Consider the following 19,922-nt stretch of genomic DNA (forward strand, 5'->3'; position numbering starts at 1 on the left):
ACGCACGTGACCTGGCGCCCGGCCGGTGGCGCGCTCAGCTCCGAAACAAGTCCGGGCAACAAAAACCGGGAGCTGAGCGTGAAGGCCTGGGCGAGAGAAAGGGTGGGAGAGAGGGGCTAGGCCGGGGAGGGAAGCGCTGGGGCCGGGGCCGGCTTCCCAGGAGCCGGCGGGAGCGGGGTGCGTAAGAGGCGGGCGAGGAAGAACCGGCGGGCAACGGGAAGGGCAGAGGTGGAGCTCTCCCTCAGCGACCCCTCTCGCCGAGTGAAGGGTCGAGGGTTTGGGGCACAAAGGGCGCAGAACGTTTTTTCCTGTGAGAGGAACATTAAGACTCCTGGGAGGGCTGGGGCTAACGCCTCCGAGAGCCCCACCTGGTCAGCCTAGGGTTAGACGTGTAGCCAGGGTGCTGGGAGGGGGCCGCTGCTGGGCCCCAGATAGAGGGGTAGAGGCCACTCAATCACGGAGCCAGGCCCCACCTGCTGTAGAAACCGCCACCGAGAGCCGGCCGGGCTTGCTGCACGCTCTGGATTCCGCCTGCCTATAGGCGAGGCACAAGGGACTGCGAGACCAGGCCTGAAGGCAGAGAGGTCAGCAGGCTCGGGGGCCTCTGCTCCAGCGGACAACAAGCGCACCGGGCGGGAACGGCCGCCTCCCCAGGCGCTGCAGCCTAGCTCTCATGTGACCCACGGAACTTAGCTCCTCTGTTCTGTTTGCATACCTGCAAATTGTGGGCATTCACGCCGGGACTGCCAACTCACCAGTTTATTTATAGTGACAAGAGAGTGAGACAGTGGGCTTGAAAGTGTTTTCCAGACCAAGGCTCTGTCCCACATATAGGTGGATTAACTGTCTGGCAAAGGCAGGTGAGTAACGCTGATGCCTATCAGCTCTCATGTGGATACTGTTTGGACTGGGATGTAGTTCTTTGACCTGGGGTGAACTGTATAGCAACCCTGGAGGGATGCCTATCACACATTACAGTATCTGAAAGACACTCACATTCTGACCCTCACAATGTAGTCAGTCCATTTCCAACAATGCTGGTTTTAAAGGATGTAAATTGCAGTGCAGGGAGTTGTCAGACACCAAGGAGTAATGATCAAAATATGATGGTCATTGGACCTTATCTTGGGAGAAAGAGCTAAAACTGTGTTCTAGATAGTCTCACAGACTTGAACATGCTTTGGATTTTAGGTTTTTGCAAATCAGGCTTGTTCTAATATTTTCTCCCACATGCTATGGTAGGAGCCCCATGATCTCTTGTTTCTCCCTAGGAATCCATTGAAGAGGCCATCTCCACATTCAGAACCAAGGTATGATGACAATTACAAGGGGCTAATTTTTAAAAAGAAAAAGGCCTACCTTTTTCCAGTTTGATAAGGTTTATCATGGTTAAAGCAACATGTGAAATCATCTTGTTATGATAGAAAAATTCAGTATGAAGTAGATCATTTTTCCAAAGATGACCACAACAGTATCTCCATCATGAAATGGGTGTATTTTTCTTCCCTTTGAATCTGGGCTGACCCTGTGATTGCTCTGACCAATAGAATGTGGCAGAAAGAATGTTCTAGGACTTCCAAGCCTCGCCATTAAGCAAAAGCATTAAGCAAACCCCACAGCTTCTGCTTTGTACTCTGGAAAATGCCAGCCACCCATGAGGAGAGACCACCCTGCTAGCCACAGGGAGAGGCTACGTGAAAAGAAAGAGATGCCTGGCCAGCTCTAGCTCTTCAGCTCATCCCAGCTGAGCTACCAGACACATGAGTGGAAAAGCTCTTAGGAAGTTCCAGCTCCAGCAGACACCATACTGAACAGAGGAGAGATAAGCCATCCCCACGGAGCACTGCCAAAATGACGGCATTGTGAACAAATAAATGATCATTGTTTTAAGGCACTAAATGTTGGGGTAGTTTTTAAAGCAGCGATAACCAAAACACAAAGCTAACAGAAATGCCCATCACAGATCAGTGACTCTAAACTCTACCAAATAGTGTTTGTGATGAAAACATCTTATCTCAGGAGTCACTTGCTTTCTGTTTACTCTCTTGCTGATTTATAATCTTCCCACCTGGTGCTTGTTTATTCCCAGTGGTGCACCAAGGAGGGAGTGCCTCAGGGCAGCATAGGTGAAGTCTGTCCCTAGGAGGGAGGAGTACTTTACCACGACATTGTTTGGAACTGTTGGAGCATAATAATAAAAAGCAAACTGACTTTTAGTCAATTTTATTTTAAAATTCTTTGCAGACACACAAATTTACTGTGTACTGCCTGTACCTGGGGTGGATCACTCCCACTGCCTCCCTTCCTGGTATGCCACTGGTTTACATAAATGCATGCAGTGAAACTCAGGAGTAATGTCATCTCCATAGCGTAGAGCTGTCTGAACACAACCAAACTGTCAAATTACACAAATGCAAGCAAGCTTTTCATCTGTTCACTGACAAAGACCCAGCCAGGTTCCCTGCCTGGGCAGATCCAGTGAATCCAACCATCCTTTAATTCACAGAATAATTCTTAGCGTGTTGCTATAGTACCTACTTCCAGGCTGACCCCCTGCTGTGGGGGTGACCCTTTCCCCATCTGTCAGAGTCCTCCTGTCTGTTTTCCATGGAGCTCAATACGCTCCCTTATCTACCCTAACAAAAGGAATTCAACCTCAAGTTTTGTTTGGAAGACTCACAGTGCAGGACCACATTCACACCAACAAACAGATACAATGCAACTAATGCCTCTGCCTCCTGCTTATGAAAGCAGGCTGTGGCCATAACCCTGCCAGTTGCATCGAGGCTGCTAAAGAATGTTGTTTCCTACCAACCCATAGGATGGCTACTTGGGCCAGCCTCAGAACACAAAGCAACAAGTTGTTCGGTCTGTACTGAGGAGAATCACAAAGTGAAGTCCACTTAGGTCGTTTTCTATCTACCCATCAACAGTTAGGATCTGCTGGGCTTCTACCATGGACACAGCATGTTGCCAAGTGTCTGGGAAAGACAAGAATTTTTTAAAATTGCATTTTAGATAAACAATCACTTAGCATTCCAGTGACATCTATTGTCTTAAGGGAAGAAAGGGTCTGTCTGGGTCTCCAGAAAGCCTGGAACAAAGAAGCAAGAGATTCTGTGATTTCTGCTTTCTGAAATAAAAACAGAAAACAGGTGTTTAACTGGGCTGCCAGTTACCATCTCAGAAAGGAGTCAAGAATTATTCCAGGGCCATAAGTGTAATAGCTTTTTAAGACCCTGCAACCTTTGTGACTTTTGTATGTTTGTCTGTTTGTTTAACCCTATTTCCACGTAGTGATTAGAAATAAAATCCTTAAAATAAAAAGGGTCTGTGTGCTGGCTGAGGCAGCAGAAAGGAAAAGGAGGTGGGCCCCCTTCATTCAGTAACCAGTGCTAGGGGGAGTCCCCAAGAGGTGGGGTAGCCTGCGCTGGATTGTAACTAATGATCGCTTCAGGCCTAGAGTATTTTCTCTAGTTTCTGGAAAGTCCTTTCAAGGCTTCTTAGTTTCTGGCTGAATGTACAGGTAACCCAATTATTTATATTAAAACTTAGAGCAGAGGCTGGGCACGGTGGCTTACACCTGTAATCCCAGCACTTTGGGAGGCCGAGGCAGGTGGATCACCTGAGGTCGGGAGTTCAAGACCAGCCTGACCAACATGGAGAAACCCTGTCTCTACTAAAAATGCAAAATTAGCTGGGCATGGTGGTGCATTCCTGTAATCCCAGCTACTCGGGAAGCTGAGGCAGGAGAATCGCTTGAACCGGGGAGACGGAGGTTGCATGAGCCGAGATCGCACCATTGCACTCCAGCCTGGGCAACAAGAGGGAAACTCCATCTCAAAAAAAAAAAAAACAAAAAAAAACCTTTGAGCAGAAAGCAAGGTCATCCCTTACTGGATATGGTCTAGAGACATGATACAGAATGGCCCTTCATACACAACCCTAGCTCCAAGGAGCCATGAAGCTTGAAGAGGTGCACTGTGTGGGGCAGATGTGACTCGTTCTTGGGGCGGTTGTCAGAGATTAGTTGAAGTGTGTGAGCAAAGGGCTTTTGTAACTCCCGCTGCCAAAGCGACTTCTTCACTCACACTGCTACTTCTGGGCACTGCCCAACAGTCCGCATATGCCAGAGGAAACCTGAGGTGGGTCTGTAACCATGAATTGCTTTGTTAGGGTGACAGCGTGAGTGCAAGTGCCTTTCTGCTCTTCTCAAAAGGATGCAGATGATATGGTTACTACTTACATAAGCCACACACTGCCTAAGTAATCTACCTATTTAAGGAAAACTCGTTTATTGGATTCTTTTTTTTTCTTTTTGCATGAATGAACTACCTTAAGTATCCATTTCATTTTGCAAGATGAATTTATGCTTTTAAATGTCCATGTTTCTCATGGCTTTGGCAAAGCCAGGCCTAAACGTTTTGATCATCCAAGGCAAGGTTTTTTATTTCTATAGTATCCTTTCGGGGCCTCTTTTCCTGCTTTATTCCTCTTTGATAGGAGTAGGCATTTATTTCTCTTAAATATCCATTACATTTTGCAAGATGAATTTGTTTTTTTTTTGTTTTTTGTTTTTTGTCTGAGATGGAGTCTCGCTTCGTCGCCAGGCTGGAGTGCAGTGGCGTGATCTCCACTCACTACAACCTCCGCCCCCCGGGTTCAAGAGATTCTCCTGCCTCAGCCTCCCAAGTAGCTGGGACTACAGGCGTGTGCCACCACGCCCAGCTAATTTTCGTGTTTTTAGTAGAGACAGGGTTTCACCATGTTGGCCAGGATGGTCTTGATCTCTTGACCTCATGATCCGCCCGCCTCAGCCTCCCAAAGTGCTGGGATTACAGGCATGAACCACCACACCTGACCTATTCAACAGTTATTTAATGAGCACTTTATGCCAGGCACCAGGGATACAGCAGTGAACAAAACAGAAAAGTCTTGGCCCTCAAGAACCTTCCATCTAGTAGAGGAGATACAATAAACAAGTAAATATATAATTTAATGGGTGCTGTGAAGAAAGATAAGCTGGGTAAAGGATTAGAGAGAAGTTGGTGGGGAGGTAGTGTGGTCAGGAGGGCCTCTCTGAGGAGGTGGCATTTGAGCATTGAGAACCAAAGGGCATAGAAGAGTGGTCCAGGAGCAGGAAGAGCAAGTGCAAAGGCCTGAGGTAGAAGAGTCCTTGCTGTGCTTAAGAGCAGTGCTGTTCTCAGGCTACACAGTGTAACTGAGGATTTGGCATGATCTGGTATCTGATGGTGACCTGACCAGACCCATAGGTTTACAAGCTGAAGAGCTGTAGAACTTTGAATTCCTTTGCTGTCTTTTTGGTTTTTCCAACACTTCCGGAAAGGGCCACAGATCTCTGAGAAGTCACTTTTTGTGTTTATTATTATAACGTGGAACTAAATTGTAGAGCCCTGAGAACAGGTCTCACAGAATGGGCCTCAGGTAATCAATTCTGTTGCATGCTGGAGATAAATACACTCTGTGCTGTCTGGTAAGGAAGGAAAGAACAGATAATTATGGAGTTCCTGCTCTGGAATGGGGACAGTTGCTTATCTTCTAAGTGCCTCAGTTTCCTCACCTGTAAAAGAGGGACAATAATACCAGCTCAGAGAGACAATAAAGGCAGAAAGGTGCCTGGCACATGTAGGTCTTTGGTAAGTGTGTGTTCTTACCAGCACATAGACCCTTCTTGTCCTAGTTCATTTTGTGTTGCTATAACAGAATACCTGAGAATGGGTAACTCATAAAGAACAGAGATTTATTTCTTACAATTGTGGAGTCTGGCAAATCCAAGGTCGACAGACCCACAGAAAGGCAAGAAAACATGTGCACACACATGAGAGGAAGGGGATCAAACTCATCCTTTTTATCAGGCATCCACTCCTGTGATAACTAACCCACTGCTGGGATAACAGCATTAATCCTTTTATGAGGCAGAGCCCTCATGACCTAATCACCTCTTAAAGGTCCACCTGTCAACACTGTTGCATTGGGGATTTAGTTTTTAACACATGAACTTTGTGGAACACGTTCAAACTATAGTGCTTCTCATTTGAAGTATTTTGTCTCTAATCACCATGTGGAAATAGGATGTTATTTATTTATCTATTTCCCTTTTTTGAACCCCAAATAGATGAAAAGGAAATAGGATTTTAAAAGAAAATAAGAGGAAAAATGCTTAAAAGCTTTAATAACTTCTGAGAACTTGAGCCCCCTCAAACCATAAAATCAACAGCAAAATATCTTCATCTTCTTTAATAAGTCTATAAGTAGAAACCACAGAGGTGGTCTTGACCTATGCTTGAATTTGTGCCTCCCTAACCTGCATTTTGTATTATGTGAATGTTGAAAACCATAGTTTGGAAAAGAAGTCCCTCCCTAGCACACACTGATACACCTGAGTTACTTTACCTGCTCAAACACAAGTGCAATAGAAACCAATCAGTCCTGTAAATTAAACTCCTGGAAGCCATGTAATCCATAACTCAGAACAGAATTTAAAGTGAGAAGCAGCTGAATCAGCTGAATCTAATGGTTAAGAGCCCTAATTCTAGAATCAGACCTTAGTGCAAGCTGAATGACTTTAGGCTTGACCTCTCTTAGCCTCCATTTCCTGTTGCATAAAATGGGGATGATTAGAATGCCTCCTTCAGTGGTTCCGAGGTTAATGAGATAATGCATGTAAGCATTTAATACAATGCTTGGCACTATAGTAAGAGCTTATTAAAAGGTCATAAGAGTAACCTGAGCGTGCTGGGTTTTCCAGCGTTTGGGCAAGTGCTATATGAGCTGGGGGGTCAAGGAAGGCCTCTCCAGAAGGTGAGTTCTGAGCCAAGCCCTGCATGATGAAAGGGGCAAGCAAGCTCTGTGAAGCTCTCATCAGTGACTAGTAGCAGAAGGAACAGTGAGTGTGAAGGCCCCACCATGCCACAGGGGTGCTTAGAGGACCAGCAGTGTGGCCAGAGTGCAGTGAGGGAAAGAGACTGGAGAAGGAGACCAGATCAGAGAGGTGGGCAGGGTCTGGGTCAGGAGGGAACATGCAAACCAGAATGAAAAGTCTAGATTTCATTCAAAATGTGATGGGAAATGAAAGGATTCAATAATTTCAAAAGAATCCCCCTGGCTACTGTGTAGGAAACACTCGTAGTGGGTAGATGGAAGGCAGGGAAATAAGATGCAGTGAGTCAGAGGATGGAGGGTGGGGTTAGGACCAGGGTGGCAGCAGTGGAGGGGGAGGTAAATGAATGACTGAGATGAAGATTTATTTTGAAGACAGAGACGATAAGGCTGCTTAGTGGACTGATGTGAAATGTGAGAGAAAGAGAATCAAGGATGGTGCTTGGGGTTCTGATCTCCCACTGTGAATAATGATACTATTAAAGGGAATGGGGGCCAGGCGCAGTGGCTCATGCCTGTAATCACAGCACTTTGTTAGGCTGAGGTGGGCGGATCACTTGAGGTCAGGAGTTCGAGACCAGCCTGGCCAATGTGGTGAAACCCCATCTCTACTAAAAAATACAAAAATTACCCAGGTGGGGTGGCATGCACCTGTAATCCCAGCTGCACGGGAGGCTGAGGCAGGAGAATCACTTGAACCTGGGAGGCGGGGGTTGCAGTGAGCTAAGATCATGCCACTACACTCCAGTCTGGACGACAAAGTGAGATTCCATCTCAAAAAATAAAAAAATGGGGAGAAACAAAGGATGAGGGAGACACACTGAGCTTGAAATGCTTTTTATATCCAGGTGGAAGTTCCAGAGCAATTGAATATTTGGGTCTGGAGCTCAAAGAGGAGGTGGGAGTGGTGATGTAAATGTGCAACTTATCAGCTTTAATATTTATAGCCATAGAACTGGATCAAGGAGCTAGGGAGAGATTATGGACAGAGGAAAGGGCTGAAAGCTGGGCCCAGGGCTCTGACATTTAGAAGAAAGAAGATAAGGGATATCCAGCCGAGAAGAGTGAGAAGGGACAGCCAATGGGGTGACTGAAAAATAAGACAGCGTGGTGGCCTGATCCAAGTACTGAAACTGTCTTTGGAAGGAAAGTGTGACCACCTGCAGAGAAGCCAGATACAATGAGAACAGCGAGGTGGCTTCTAGATCCAGCAAGATGGTCTACAGCAGATGTATTGATAGCAATAACTTCACTTACACATACCCTGAGAATGACCTTGTAGTCTAAGAAGATGTGTGTTTGGAGTTACGAGCTGAGGAATGTGGAAGCAGCCAACCCAGAAATTCACTCATTATTCATGAAGGACATCTGAACCCCCGGGCCACCTCTTGGAATGAGGGTTGTACAGGGGAAAGAGGCTCTTTGTTTGGGGTTAAATGAAGGTTGCTAGGTGGAGGTCGCTAAGTGAAAATGCCATACAAACTGCATGCTTTTTACAAATGGTGGTGGTGCTCCTGTCCAGCGCCATTGGACCATCCCTGTTTGTAAATCCATCCAACAAACCCTATGTCTCGTTTGTTGTCTCCAGGTCTCTTCTTCGGCCTCTCTGACATGGTGCCAGCCCTACTGGAGTCAGCAGGGGTCCAGCACAACAGATGGTGGTCAGTGGTGACTTCGGCACGGGCAGTTCGTGAGGAGTGGTTGGTGGCCATGGAGTCCTGACTGGAGTAGGTTAAAAAGAAGGAGGAAAATCACAAGAAAGAGAGACTGGAGGTGAGGAAGCAGACATAGAAGGTCTAAATATATTTACTTCTGGAGCTGCCATAACTAAGAACTGCAGATTGGGCATCTTACAGAACAGAAAGGTATTTTCTTGATAGTTCTGGAGGCTGGAAGTCCAAAATCAATGTGTTGTCAGGGCTTGTTTCTGCTGAGGCCTCTCTCCTTGGCTTGTGGATGGCTGTCTTCTCCCTCTGTGCCCACATGCTCTGCCTGTGTTGTCTGCATCCTAATCTCCTCTTCTCGTAAGGACACTAGTCATACGGGATTAGGGGCCACCCTAATGACCTGTTGATCACCTGTCTCAAAGCCCTATCTCCACACATAGTCACATTCTTTTTTTTTTTTTTTTTTTGAGATGGAATCTTGCTCTGTCGCTCAGGCTAGAGTGCAGTGGCATGATCTCAGCTCACTGCAGCCTCCGCCTCCTGGGTTCAAGCAATTCTCCTGGGATTCAAGCAATTCTCCTGGGATTCAAGCAGTTCTCCTGGGATTCTCCTGGGTTCAAGCAAATCTCCTGAGTACCTGGGATTACAGGCACACACCACCATGTAGAGACAGAGTTTTACCATATTGACCAGGCTGGCCTCAAACTCCTGACCTCAGGTGATCTGACAGCCTCAGCTTCCCGAAGTACTGGGATTACAGGCGTGAGCCACTGCGCCCAGTCATGTATGGTCACATTCTGAAGTGCTAGGGATTAGGGCTTCAACATATGAATTTGCGAGGCACACAATTCAGCCCATAACACTAAGCAATTATTTTCTTAGAAATTTTGTTGTAAAGGAAAGCAAAGGATCAAAGTGGAACTAGATGTGAATGGGAAGACAGGGAGGTTTTGTCTTTACTTTGGGCTTTTACTATGGGAGGAATTACAACTACTGGTATTGCTGGTAAGAATGATATGGCAGAGAAGCTGAAACTGGCTGCGGGAGAGAGGAGGTGATTGCGGTAGCAAAGCCTGAGTACCTGAGAAGGGATGGGATCAAGAAGTATCCAATGACTTACTCAGGTCACATAACCTGTGAGTGATGGGGCTGGCACTTGACCTCAGGAATCCTCACTCTGAGACTCTCCAGTCCAACCAAGCTGCATTTCAATTCCTGTCTTTGAGAGCAGCAGTAACCATAACAATCTCCCAGGATGTAAAGGAGGAAACACATTCACATATCAAATTACAGCTGTCCTGGCTACCTACATACTAGGTACTCAAGGCTTGAAGAGGAGGAAGGAGGTCAATGGGTTCTTGGAAGGGGAAGAGGACAAACAGATAAGACTCCATTTGCCTAATTGACAACTAAAACACCCTCAGAAAGTCCAGTTCCAAAGGTGGTTGAATATTTTGAATCCCTGACTTAGCATTGGCCAATTTTTTTGTTGTTGCTTTTTGTTTTTTTGGTTTTTTTTTTAGAGACTGAGTCTTGCTTTGTTTCCTAGGCTGGAGTGCAGTGGCACATTCATGGCTCACTGCAGCCTCTACCTCCTGGGCTCAAGTGATCCTCCCACCTCAGCCTCCTGAGTAGTTGGGACTACAGGTGCATACCACCATGCCAGGCTGTTATTTTTATTTTTTTTATTTTTTGTAGGGATGAGATCCCACTATGTTGCTCAGGCTGGTCTCGAATTCCTGGGCTCAAGTGATCCTCTCGCCTTGCCCTCCCAAAATGCTGGGATTATAGGCATGAGCCACCATGCCTGGCTTGGCCTATTTGTATGAACTGACCTTGGCTTTGGGTCCCCCCCAGTTTCGGATGTTTACATTTCATCAGCTTTTCATGTGCAGATTATATTGTCTGTCCCCAGCACCAAGGATCACGTGGTTTTGTGATTTTACTTCTACAAACTCTCTTATCACAGCACTTGCATGTCCGAGTCCAGATGTTAAACAGATCGATCAATGAGTAAACCTTGGCTTCACATTTTGTGCAGACAAACTTAACCAAGACATATACAAACAAAGTCTCTTAGCTACTGCATAGCCTCTGTGTCACCAGATCTTTGCCTTAAAAACACTTCCTTCTTTTTTTTGGTAGCAGCTTTATAGAGATAAAATTGACATGCTGTATACTTCATGCATTGAAGACGTGCAACTCATTGGTTTTTGGTGCTTTCACACAGCTGCCAACATTTCCTTCTTGACATTGTGGTTTTCACCTGAATAGACAGGTCAAACTCCCAACTTCAGTACGACTCTGCTATTTTCATCATGGCAATTTCCAAACCCGTAAAGGTTATCTGAAGGCAAATGTAGATATGACTGGGACTTCCCTGGTGCCTCGTTAGCAGCTGATGACTTGTCTAAGTTCATCCGGTGGAAACTGCTCCATGTCTGTTATATGGGTGGCTGTTGTGGAACTAATGAACAAGGAATCGAGTGAGCAGTTTTAATACAATAAAGGATGGACGCCTTGCTTGGTGCACAGACAATGACATCTCAGTACTTTTATTCCAAGTGGCAGAACGCTAAATCCCTTTCATTTGTTTCACATCTTCTTACCAACCTTTCTGCTAAATGCTCCATTTCATTATCCTCCAAAGTGTTTGTTTTGAAACCATGTATGTCTATGTCCTCTTTCCTCTCATGGAAACCACCTGTAGCAGCAACCACTGGAGCTGCTGCAAACATTTGTTTTTGATAACAGTGTATTCTGAACGTCTGTGGTTTCAATTTCTATTTTTGTCCCTGACTGTTGTAACTTTTCGAACAAACCCTTCATACCTTTTACGGGTAGCTTTGCTTTTCCCAGGCATTTGCACTCTGCCCAACACATCAGCTACATAAACTGTGACAAGGCTATTGCAAGATTGCTCTATAATTATTACCCAAGAAAACATCTTGTGAGAGACCAAAACTCTAAAAGTCCAGCACATAGACATTTTTCACCTTTTATTAATTATATGCAATAATCTCTGAACACAGAAACAGTGTCAAGAGACTATCATTCTTTTGGAATTTTGACCAACAATACAGAGAAGCAAAATAAACCACTCGGTCCCAATTAGAAAATTTTTTCTCTTATTCATCAGTGTTCTCCACTAACACATAAAATTCACCACTACACTCTCTCACATTTCATTTTTGTCCTTGAACTCCAGGCCTACCTCATACAAAACTTCTCCTCCTTCCTTAGTACCATCCAACCTTTCATTCATTCAATAAGAACTTTTACCATTTTAAATCAGTACAATTATCTAATGACTTACAGTTTCAACATGTTTTCATCTGCATTGTTTAAATTGGTCCTCACAACAATTCAGAGAATGAAGTCAGAGCAACCATTATTGTTGTTTTTTTTTTCTTTTGAGACGGAGTCTCGCTCTGTCGCCCAGGCTGGAGTGCAGTGCCACCATCTCAGCTCACTGCAACCTCCGCCTCCCGGGTTCCAGCGATTTTCCTGCCTCAGCCTCCCAGGTAGCTAGGACTACAGGCACGTACCACTACACCTGGCTAATTTTTTTGTAGTTTTTAGTAGAGACGGGGTTTCACCATATTGGCCAGGCTGGTCTCCAACTTCTGACCTCGTGATCCACCCGCCTTAGCCTCCCAAAGTGCTGATATTACAGGCATGAGCCACTGTACCCGGCCTAGAGCAACCATTATTACTGCCATTTTATAGACAGAAAACTAAGGTCTCTTGGCTAGCCATAACAAAACTTGTACCAAGAAATTGATTTGAATTCTAGTCCAGTATTTTTTCCTACCATAATACTGGCCTTCATATTTTGCTATGATTCTCCAGTGTCAGCTGCATCAAAATCCCCTGGAGGGCTTGCTGTATCACAGATTGCCAGGGCCCGTCTCCAGCATTTCTGATTCAGTAGGTCTGGAGTGAGGCCCAAGAATTTTCTCATTCACACCCACACTTCTCCACTTTGTCCTTTGCCTTCCCCCTTCTTAGCTTCCCTTCCAGCTAGGGGTGGCCATGTGACATAGTTCCGGCCAATGAGATGTCAGCAGAAGTCTTCTAGGACAACTGTGCTTTCCTGATGAAAAGGGACAGAGTTGGCTCTTCACCCTTTCTACTTCTTCCTGCCCAGAACAGGTACACAATGCTCAGAGGCACAGCAGCCACCTTATGTTCCGCACATTAAAATGGACAGGATAGAAAGACAGGAGGAGGCTGGGTCTCTGACGGTCCTAGGTTTCTTACCTCCAGACTGCTTTTTATTTTTTGAGACAGTCTTGCTCTATAGCCAAGGCTGGAATGCAGTGGCAAGATCTTGGCTCACTGTAACCTCTGCCTTCTGGATTCAAGCAATTCTCATGCCTCAGCCTCCCAAGTAGCTAGGATTACAGGCATGTGCCACCATGCCTGACTAACTTTTGTATTTTTAGTAGACATGGGGTTTTGCCATGTTGGCCAGGCTAGTCTCAAACTCCTGGCCTCAAGTAATTCGGCTGCCTTGACCTCCCAAAGTGCTGGGATTACAGGCATGAGCCACCACACCTAGCCCAGACTTCTGTTTTTGTTTGTTTGTTTGTTTGTTTTTTTGAGACAATGTCTCACTCTGTTTCCCAGGCTTGAGTACAGTGGTGCGACCATAGCTCACTGCAGCCTCCAACTCCTGGACTCAAGTGATCCTCCCACCTTGGCCTCCCAAATTGCTTTTATGGCATTAGCCACTGCACCTGGCCTCCAAACTCCTTTTTTTCTTTTTTTTTTGTTTGGAGATGGAGTCTCGCTGTGTTGCCCAGGCTGGAGTGCAGTGGCATGATCTCAGCTCACTGCAACCTTCGCTTCCTTGGTTCAAGTGATTCTCCTGCCTCAGCCTCCTGAGTAGCTGGGATTACAGGCACCCGCCATCACGCCCATCTAACTTTTGTATTTTTAGTAGAGACGGGGTTTCACCAAGTTGGCCAGGCTGGTCTGGAACTCCTGACCTCAACTGATCCACCTGCCTCGGCCTCCCAAAGTGCTGGGATTACAGACAGGTGTGAGCCACTACACCTGGCCCAAACTCCTTTTCGTGTGAGAAAAAAAAGTCGCTAACTATTAAATCACTGCAGTCAGGCTCTCTATTACCTGCAGCCAAAGGCATGTCTTATTGATACAGAGAAAAAGAAGGCTGGAAAAAGAAGAGTACGTGGCAGTGTGGAGACTGCATGAAAAATGGCATTTAACAAGCATTTTTGAGGCTTACTCTGTAGCTGACATTGTGCTAAGTGAATGAAGCAGGGGTCCTGCCCCCAAGGTGCTCATAGTCAAGGTGGAAAGACCACCATATAAACATATGAAGAATGCACTGTGAGGGGACAGATGTATAAACAAAATGCTATGGAAACCCAGAAAAGGAATCCTACCTAAGGAGGTCAGGGAATGATCCCAGGAGATAACATATGAAAAAGGACTTGAAGGATGAATACAGTTATGTCAGGAAGCAAAGAGAAAAAAGCTTTCTGTGCTTGAGTCCCTTCTTTCTTCTACCCTTGAGGGCCAGAGGCTGGCTCAGCTGGAGATGGGTTGGAACAAGGGCTGTAGCCAGACATCTAACTAGGTAATAAAGGATTCCAAAACTCAAGCTGCCTGCAGAGCCAACTTCAGGAAACTCAAAAGTCCAAAGAACCAGGTGGGAAATTGTGAAGGTTGGCAAATACCCATGACAGCAGGTCTAGGGAGCCAGACATCTGGAGCCGAAAGGCAAGAGCCAGAGAGCAGAGGGCATTTAGGGAGAACAGGGCAGTAGCTGGGGAAGACAGGTGGAGGCCTGCTTCTCAAGCAGTTAAGAAGCTCAGTGCACAAGCTCAGCAGGTCAATAAATACCCCATTTCATTATCGTATCATTCAACTTCATTTTCACATTCAGCCCTCATCCTGTTAGGGCTGTGGGAAAGTCATCTTAGTCCTTCCTGGGGATTCCCCCTGCACCCAAGGCTGTGCTAAAATTCTGTGGCCTTAGTTAGCCTGAAGGGCCCTTCAGTCCCTGGTGCTGCTGTTTCTGTGACGTAGGAACCCTGGCGGTAGGACCCTGTATTAGTCTTTTTAAATTGCTATGAAGAAATACCTGGGCAGGGCACGGTGGCTCATGCCTGTAATCGCAGCACTTTGGGAGGCTGAGGTGGGAGGACCCCTTGAGCCTAGGAGTTTGAGACCGACCTGGGCAACATAGGGAGACCCCATCTCTACAAAAAAATTTAAAAATTAGCTGGGCATGATGGCACATGCCTGTAGTCCCAGCTACTTGGGAGGTTGAGGCAGGAGGATATTTTGAGACCAAGAGGTTGAGGCTGCTGTGAGCTACAATGATTCCACTGCACTCCAGTCTGGGCAACAGAGAGAGACCCTGTCTCAAAAAAAAAAAAAAAAAAAAAAAAAAAAAGGAGGAATACCCGAGACTGGGTAATTTATAAATAAAAGAGGTTTATATGGCTCGCAGTTCTGCAGGCTGTATAAGAAGCACGGCACCAACATCTGCTTCTGGTGAGGGCTCAGGATGCTTTTGCTCATGGCAGAAGGCAAAGGGAGAACAGGCATGTTACATGGCAAGAGAGAGAGCAAGAGAGCGAGAAGGAGGTGCCAGCTTCCTTTGAACAACCCAATTTCATGTGCACTAATAGAATGAGAACTCACTCATCACCAAGGGGATGGCACCGAGCCATTCATGAATCATCTGCCCCTGTGACCAAATATCTCCCACTAAGCCCCACTTCCAACATTGGTGGGGATCACATTTTAACATGAAATTTGGAGGGGACAAATATCCAAACTATATCACACTCCATCTCCCTGATGGACCATGGGAATTTCCACCCAGTGCCTGATACATCCAGAAAGGATAGTATAGATCCCTGCCACTGATGGGCGCCAGAGATGTCTCTTTCCTCTTCTCAGGCCCAGGATCTCTTCTTGGTATGAGGGAAATCCCTCCCTCTAGCACTGTTTCCATCAGAGACCCTCACCTCAAGCTCTGTTCACCTCAGTGAGCTTAGGGCTTGGGAAATAAGAGCCAGGAAAGGGAAGAGTCTGCAGTCAACTCTGTGGTCATCCTGCCCAGTCGGCCCTGAGGCTGAGAACAGATCCTTTTAGAATGGGGACAGGAAAAAGGGGAACTGCAGGGAGAAAAACAAATTAAACTTTGAAACAATTACTGGGCCATATACATATTGAAGGTGATGATATAATTAAAGGACCAGGGGCAGTATACACACATTCCAACAGGTGCAAAGACAGTCAGGAAAGGGCCTGATCTGTCTGGAGAATGGTGAGTCCCCGGGGAATGAGGAAGAAGAGGCTGGGACAGGGTGGAGGGTGTCAGGGCCTTGATGGACAGCCTTGGATGACTGCTTCTGGAATTTGGATTTTATTCTGAGGGCCACACAAGTCAGGAAAGGTCAGTAAGCTATGCTGAGACATGATCCTGTTTTTATGTTTAAGGAAACAACCTTGGTAGAAGGGTGGGAGATTAAGTTGTGAAGAGGCTGTGGTTGGCCATAGGAATAAGCCAGACAAGGGCTAATAAGAGTTCAAGCCAGGAGTTGCAATGGAGGTAGGAAAGCGAGGTCACGGTTCTGGGATAAAAACTCAACAGAATTTAGTCGATTGGCCATGACGGAATGATGGCAAATGACAGAAGTTGAAGAAGATTCCAAGATGTCTAGCGTGGAAGACTAGGTAGTTCGTAAAGTCATTTACCTGAAGGTGAGAAGTCAGAAGACTGGGAATATGGACAGGGATGGGGACAGGTGATGGGGTAGGAGAGAACTCAATGTATTTAGCACTGGTTATATGCCATTACTGTTTTAGAGATATTTTTGTCATAAAAACCCTATGAAGTAATGTTTTTATGATCATTTCAGAGATAAGAAAACAAAGGCTGAGAAATAATGTTTGCTCACCCATGGTTACTCAGAAAGTGAGTCAGGATCGGAAACTATAGCCAGCTGGCTCCATAATCTGTAACCCATGCTTTGCTTCCTAGTATGCTTCTAAGTGTCATCTAGTTTGGGACATATAGGAGTCACTCAAGACTCTGAGTCTGGAGCTTGGGAGATACTCATGAGGTACAGGCATTGGTTTGGAAGTCCTTATAAAGGAGATCATTCTTAAATTACAGGAGCAGATGAGATCACCTGGGGAGAGCATGCGGGGGAAAGAAGACAGGGACAGACCCTGGGGACTTCACATGTAAGGCTTATATCAGTCAGGTTGATGTTAAACTATTATACATGTAACAGGAAGGACGGCCAGGCATGATGGCTCGTGCCTGTAACCCCAGCACTTTGGGAGGCTGAGGCAGGAGGATCACTTGAGCTCAAGAGTTCAAGACCAGCCTGAGCCTGAGCTACATGGTGAAACTCCATCTCTACACAAAGTCAAAAAATTAGCCAGGTGTGGTAGCACGCGCCTGTGGTCCCAGCTACTTGGGAGGCTGAGGTGGGAGAATTGCTTGAGCCCGGAAGTTTGAGGCTACAGTGAGCTGTGACTGCGCCACTGCACTCCAGCCTGGGTGACAGAGTGAGACCTTGTCTCTAAATAAATAAATAAATAACAGAAAGGCAATGAATAAGATTAGGATTGGTTTCTTCTCATCACAGAGTTCAGCAGTGAGGCTTTCAGGGTTAGACTCTTGGCTTCATTAGACACTCAGGCTCTCTTTTTCTTCCACCATACTTAGTGTGTGTGGCCTATCCTCAAATTTGCTTTAGTTTCACAAAACGGTCATTTTAGGTCCCATCATCCTATTTCAGGCAGCAGGAAAGCGGAAGAGGCCAAAGGAAAAAGGTGTCTGCCAGCCAAGTGGGGCTGCTTTTAAGGAAGTCTTTCCAGGAGACTCACTACATAACTTCTGCTTACATTGGCCAAAACTTAGAACTATTTTCAAGGGAGGCTGGAAATGCAATTCTTAGCTAGGCCCCTCACTGGACCAACTAAATCAGGTTCCCTTGGTAAGGAATGAAAGGAATGGAAACTGGATAGACCATTGTAATCTCTACCATAAGGGGGTAGGCAGAAGAAAGAAAAAAAGGAACATGCGGAGAGAGAGAAAAAGGAAATGATGCCATGAAAAGTGTAATCATTAGGATGCTTTTAGTTACAAGTTCTTGAAAGCTGAGACCAAACTAGCTTAAACTTTGATAAAGTAGCCAAAACAATTTACAGGTAGGGCAGATGTGTTTGTTGGGGCTCTGGCTTTGCAACTTCACTGTTTTCTTGGATATGCCCCTCTGTGTTGGCCTTGCATTCAGGCTGACCTCACAAATGGCCATGGAGTGGCTGAAGCAGTTCCAGGATTCACATTTGCACACATCATCCACAGCAAGACTGACCATCTTCCTAGAAAAAGTCCTGAAATTCATTTATTCATTCCAAAATATTTCTGAGTACCTACTGTGTGCCAGGTTTTTTTCTAGGTGCCAGAGATAATGACAGAGATCCTTTAGTCATCTGTTGCATTATCCTGAAACTCAGAGGCTTAAAACAACAAGTATTTATTATTTTACAGTTTCTGTGAGTCAGGAAACTGGGCAGGGCTTAGTTGGGTGCCTCTGGCTTCGGTTCTCTTATAAGGCTGCTATCAAAATGTCAGCCACTGCCCCACGGGCGCGGTGGCTCACGTCTGTAATCCCAGCACTTTGGGAGGCCGAGGTGGGTGGATCACTTGAGGTCAGAAGCTCGAGACCAGCCTGTCCAACATGGCAAAACCCCGTCTCTACTAAAAATATAAAAAATTAGCCAGGCGTGGTGGCATGTGCCTGTAATCCCAGCTACTTGGAAGGCTGAGGCAGGAGAATCGCTTGAACCTGTGAGACAGAGGTTGCAGTGAGCCAAGACTGCGCCATTGTACACTAGCCTTTGCGACAGAGCGAGACTCTGTCTCAAAAAAAAAAAAAAAATGTCAGCTGGGGCTACAGTCATCTTAAGGCCAACCAGGGGAGGATTCAGCCTTCAACCCCAGCTCACTCACATGGTAGTTGGCAGGCCCCAGGTCCCTGCTGGCTACTGGCCAGAGATGTCAGCTCATTGCAACGTGGACATCTCTACTGGGCTGGGAGTTGCGGGTGGAAAGGAACAGAGAGAAGTCAGTCTTCTTGTAAAACATTCTCAGAAGTGACATCCCATTACTTTTACCATATTTTATTTATTTTGAATTACTGCCAATAAGTCCAGGCCACACTGAAGGGGAGGGGATTACATAAGGGCATGAATACCAGGAAGTTCAGATCATGGGGAACCACTTTGAGACTGCTTACCACAATATTCTAGTCAGTGGAGACAGGCAATAAACAAATGTATATCATATGTCAGGGGTGATAAGTGCTAGGAAGAAAATCAACGCAGAGTAAGGGAAGGCCTTTATTATGAAACGTCATTTAGGTAAAACCTGGCACACGGGGCAGCAAGCCATGTGGGCATCTGCGGAAGAGCATTCCAGCCAGAGGGAAGAACAGGTGCAAGCTCCCTGAGGCAGGAGCATGCTTGGTGTCTTTCACAAATCACACAACCAAGGTGCCTGGAGCTGAGTGAGCAAGGGAGGAGACCAAGTCAGAGAGGTGGGGTGGGATCACGAAGAGACTTAGAGAAGATGGTAGAGACTTTCCTGGAAGGTTCTGCACAGGGGTGTGATGTCATGATCTGCTTTACTTTTAAAAATCTACGATGTGGGCAGCAGATGGTACCAAGGGCGAGAGTAAAAGCAGGTAAACCAGTTGGGATTCTACTGCAGTGGCCCAGGGGAGAGAGAGCGAAATCATGGAGTCATGTTGATGCAGGTGGGGAGGAGTGACTGGGTTCTGGATATATTTGATAAGATTTGCCGAAAGATTGACTTAGGGTGGGACAGAAGGAGGAGTCAAAGATGACTGCAAGCCTTTCAGAATAAGAATCTCTAAGGTCAGGATGCCATTTGCTCAGGTGGGGCGGATTAACCTGAGAGAGCAAATCAAGATTTTGACCATGTTAAGTTTGGAACACCTGTTAGATAGCCAAGTGAAGATGTTGCAGAAGAAGTTGGAGTCTGGAGTTCCGATGAGAGGTGGAGGCTGGCAATAGAAATTGGAGAGGCATCAGGATCAAATTGCCATTTAAAAACAGAGGACTAGATGAGATGAATCACCTAGGGAATAAGTATTAATGGAGAATGAGCTCTGGAGCACCTGGAACCTTTGGAAATAAGAGGATGAGGAGGATCAGGCAAAGGAAACTGAGAAAGAGAAACCAATGACAAAGGGTAGATGATTCTAGGGAGAAAACCAATAGGGTCCACCTAGGAGAGCAAGAAGAGAGGTGCTGTTGCCCTTTCACATG

General features: G+C 46.0%; 1 protein-coding gene across 5 annotated transcripts in view; it reads left to right on the forward strand.

Moving 5' to 3' along the window:
- The first annotated feature begins 13 nt into the window (after positions 1–13).
- Positions 14–19,922, forward strand: part of NDUFAF6 (NADH:ubiquinone oxidoreductase complex assembly factor 6) — a 169,774-nt gene continuing 149,865 nt past the window's right edge. For 3 of the 5 annotated variants that reach the window (XM_063709380.1, XM_063709382.1, XM_063709383.1), the window contains exons 1-3: positions 30–860; positions 1,272–1,310; positions 8,489–8,673. The gene's annotated coding sequence lies outside the window, so the exon portion shown is untranslated. Of the gene's footprint in view, positions 861–1,271; positions 1,311–8,488; positions 8,674–19,922 lie in introns of those variants that run through there. The other 2 variants (XM_063709381.1, XM_063709384.1) reach the window with 2 other exon arrangements.

The sequence above is a fragment of the Gorilla gorilla genome, chromosome 7 (assembly GCF_029281585.2).
Source record: "Gorilla gorilla gorilla isolate KB3781 chromosome 7, NHGRI_mGorGor1-v2.1_pri, whole genome shotgun sequence".
Classification (NCBI taxonomy): domain Eukaryota; kingdom Metazoa; phylum Chordata; class Mammalia; order Primates; family Hominidae; genus Gorilla; species Gorilla gorilla.